Genomic DNA, 3654 nt, shown 5'->3' on the forward strand with positions numbered 1-3654 from the left:
TTTATTTATTTTTGTTTGTTTATTTATTTATTTATTATTTTATTTTATTATTATTTTTTATTTATTTAGATGGAGACTCACTCCGGCGCCCAGACTGAAGGCAGTGGGGTGATCTTGGCTCACTGCAAGCTCTGCCTCCTGGGTTCACGTCATTCTCCTGCCTCAGCCTCCTGAGTAGCTGGGACTATAGCTGCCCCCCACCACGCCCGGCTAATTTTTTTTTTTTGTATTTTTAGTAGAGATGGGGTTTCACCGTGTTAGCCAGGATGGTCTCGATCTCCTGACCTCATGATTTGCCCGTCTCGGCCTTCCAAAGTGCTGGGATTACAGGCTTGAGCCACTGCACCTGGCCTATTTTTTATTTTTATTTATTTATTTTGTGAGACAGGGTCTCATTGTCACCTGGGCTGGAGTACAATGATGCTATCATATCTCACCTCAGCCATGAACTCCTGGGTTCAAAGGATTCTTACGCCTCAGCCTTTCAAATAGCTAGGACTAAAGGCATGCACTACTATGCCCAGCTGTCTCCCATTCTATTTACATAGGAGGAAACTAAGGAACAGAGAGGTCAAACAGCTTGCCTAAGGTCACAGAGCCAGCAAGGATTTTGAATTTTATCCAAATGTAATGGGTTGTCACCAAAGGATCTAATGCAGGTCATGTTTAAGAGCTGGTCCCTGCCTTCCAGAAAAAAGAGAAAGGGCCGGGTGTAGTGGCTCATGCCTGTACTCCCAGCACTTTGGGAGGCCGAGGCGGGTAGATCACCTGAGGTCAGGAGTTCAAGACCAGCCTGGCCATCAAAGTTTAGACTTAATTTTATAGAGAATGGAAAACCACCGCAAGTTTTTCAACAGAGAAGTGACCTACTCAGATCTGTTATTATTATTATTTTTTCATAAGATTAGTTTGATGTAGTGTGTAGAACTGGAGAAGGGAAACTAATTAGGAGGCTATGAGGTCTATGCTACTAGCAATGTAGAAAACCCAAACCAAACCACACAAAAAGATCCTAACATAAATTTTTTTTTTTTTTTTTTTTTTTGAGACGGAGTCTCGCTCTGTCGCCCGGGCTGGAGTGCAGTGGCTGGATCTCAGCTCACTGCAAGCTCCGCCTCCCAGGTTTACGCCATTCTCCTGCCTCAGCCTCCCGAGTAGCTGGGACTACAGGTGCCCGCCACCTCGCCCGGCTAGTTTTTTTGTATTTTTTTAGTAGAGATGGGGTTTCACCGTGTTAGCCAGGATGGTCTCGATCTCCTGACCTCGTAATCTGCCCGTCTCAGCCTCCCAAAGTGCTGGGATTGCAGGCTTGAACCACTGCGCCCGGCCCCTAACTTATAAAACAAATACAAGATTAAAGAATTAGGCAGAGCATGGTGGCTCACGCCTGTAATCCCAGTGCTTTGGGAGGCTGAGGTGGGTGGATCACCTGAGGTCAGGAGTTCAAGCCTGGCCAACGTGGTAAAACCCTGTCTCTACTAAAAATAGAAAAAAAAATTAATCAGGTGTGGTAGTGGCCACCTGTAATCCCAGCTACGGGAGGCTGAGGCAGGAGAATTGCTTGACCTGGGAGGCTGAGGTTGCAGTAAACTGAGATAGCACCATTGCACTCCAGCCTGGGTGACAGAGAATACTCCATCAAAAAAGAAAAAAAAAAAAAAAGAAAAGAAAAGAAAGAAAACAAAAAAGATTAAAGAATTAAATGTAAGTAAATAAAGTTAGAAGAAAATGAGATTAAATAGTATTCATCAGCCTTGTAGGAATATGTGTGTGGGTGATAAACTTGCAAGCTTAAATACTATAGAAGAAATCAAAAAGGAAAAGAGTAAATTTTGTCCTAATTAAAACCAAAAAAAAAGGAAAGAATGACCAGTTTGACTACATACAAATTTACAACTTTGGTGTATATGTGTATAAGTAAAAACTAAACCAAACCTCTAAACAGAACAAACAAGAAAGCAATATGCTGAGAAATATATTTGCAGCAAATATGATAAAGAGTTAAAATCGGCCGGGCGCGGTGGCTCAAGCCTGTAATCCCAGCACTTTGGGAGGCCGAGACGGGCGGATCACGAGGTCAGGAGATCAAGACCATCCTGGCTAACACGGTGAAACCCCGTCTCTACTAAAAAATACAAAAACTAGCCGGGCGAGGTGGCGGGTGCCTGTAGTCCCAGCTACTCGGGAGGCTGAGGCAGGAGAATGGTGTAAACCCGGGAGGCGGAGCTTGCAGTGAGCTGAGATCCGGCCACTGCACTCCAGCCTGAGCGACAGAGCGAGACTCCGTCTCAAAAAAAAAAAAGAGTTAAAATCTTTTTATGTAAGTAGGGTAGAGTGTGGGATACCTGTAGTCCAAGCTACTGGGGAGGGTGAGGCAGGAGGATCCCTTTATAAAGCTTCGGAGTTTGAGCCCAGCCTGGGCAGGATAGCAAGACCCTGACCCTAGAAATAAATAAATAATTTTTGTATAATTAATTTATGCAAAACAGATTTTTTTGTTTTTTAAAAGGCCCCTCAATAAATAAATGGGAGCCAGGCACGGTGGGGTCATGCCTGTAGTCCCAGCCTTTGAGAGGCTGAGGAAGGTGGATCATGTGAAGTCAGGAGTTCAAGACCAACCTGGCCAACGTGATGAAACCCCATCTCTAGTAAAAATAGAAAAAATTAGCCGGGCATGGTGGTACACGCCTGTAATCCCAGCTACTTGGGAGGCTGAGGCAGGAGAATCGCTTGAACCCAGGAGGCGGAGGTTGCACTGAGCTGAGATCACGTTACTACACTCCAGCCTGGGTGGCAAAGTGAGACTCCATCTCAACAACAACAACAACAAATACAAAAATTAGCCGGACGTGGTGGCAGGCGCCTGTAATCCCAGCTACTTGAGGGCTGAGACAGGAGATCGCTTGAACCTGGGACAGAGGTTGCAGTGAGCTGAGATTGTGCCACTGCACTTCAGCCTGGGCAATGGTGTGAGCTGTCTCAAAATAAATAAATAAATAAAAAATAAAAATGATGGCTGGGTGCGGTGGCTCAGGCCTGTAATCCCAGCACTTTGGGAGGCTGAGGCGGGTGGATTACCTGAGGTCAGGAGTTCCAGACCAGCCTGGCCAACATGGTGAAACCCCGTCTCTACTAAAAATATAAAAACTAGCCGGGCATGGCCGGGTGTGGTGGCTCACGCCTGTAATCCCAACACTTTGGGAGGCCAAGACAGGTGGATCCTGAGGTCAGGACATCGAGACCATCCTGGCCAACACGATGAAACCCCATCTCTACTAAAAATACAAAAAATTAGCGGGGTGTGGTGGCGGGCACCTGTAGTCCCAGCTACTCAGGAGGCTGAGGCAGGAGAATGGCATGAACCTGGGAGGCGGAGCTTGCAGTGAGCTGAGATCCAGCCACTGCTTTCCAGCCTGGACAGAGTGAGACTCCGTCTGGAAAAGAAAAGCAAAACAAAAACCCAAACAAAAACTAGCCAGGCGATGGCCGAATAGGAACAGCTCCAGTCTCCAACTCCCAGCGCGAGCGACACAGAAGACCGGTGATTTCTGCATTTTCAACTGAGGTACTGGGGTCATCTCACTAGGGAGTGCCGGACAATCGGTGCTGGTCAGCTGCTGCAGCCTGACCAGCGAGAGCTGAAGCAGGGCGAGG

Source organism: Rhinopithecus bieti, unplaced genomic scaffold (genome assembly GCF_001698545.2).
Source record: "Rhinopithecus bieti isolate Rb0 unplaced genomic scaffold, ASM169854v2 scaffold_31787, whole genome shotgun sequence".
Taxonomy (NCBI): domain Eukaryota; kingdom Metazoa; phylum Chordata; class Mammalia; order Primates; family Cercopithecidae; genus Rhinopithecus; species Rhinopithecus bieti.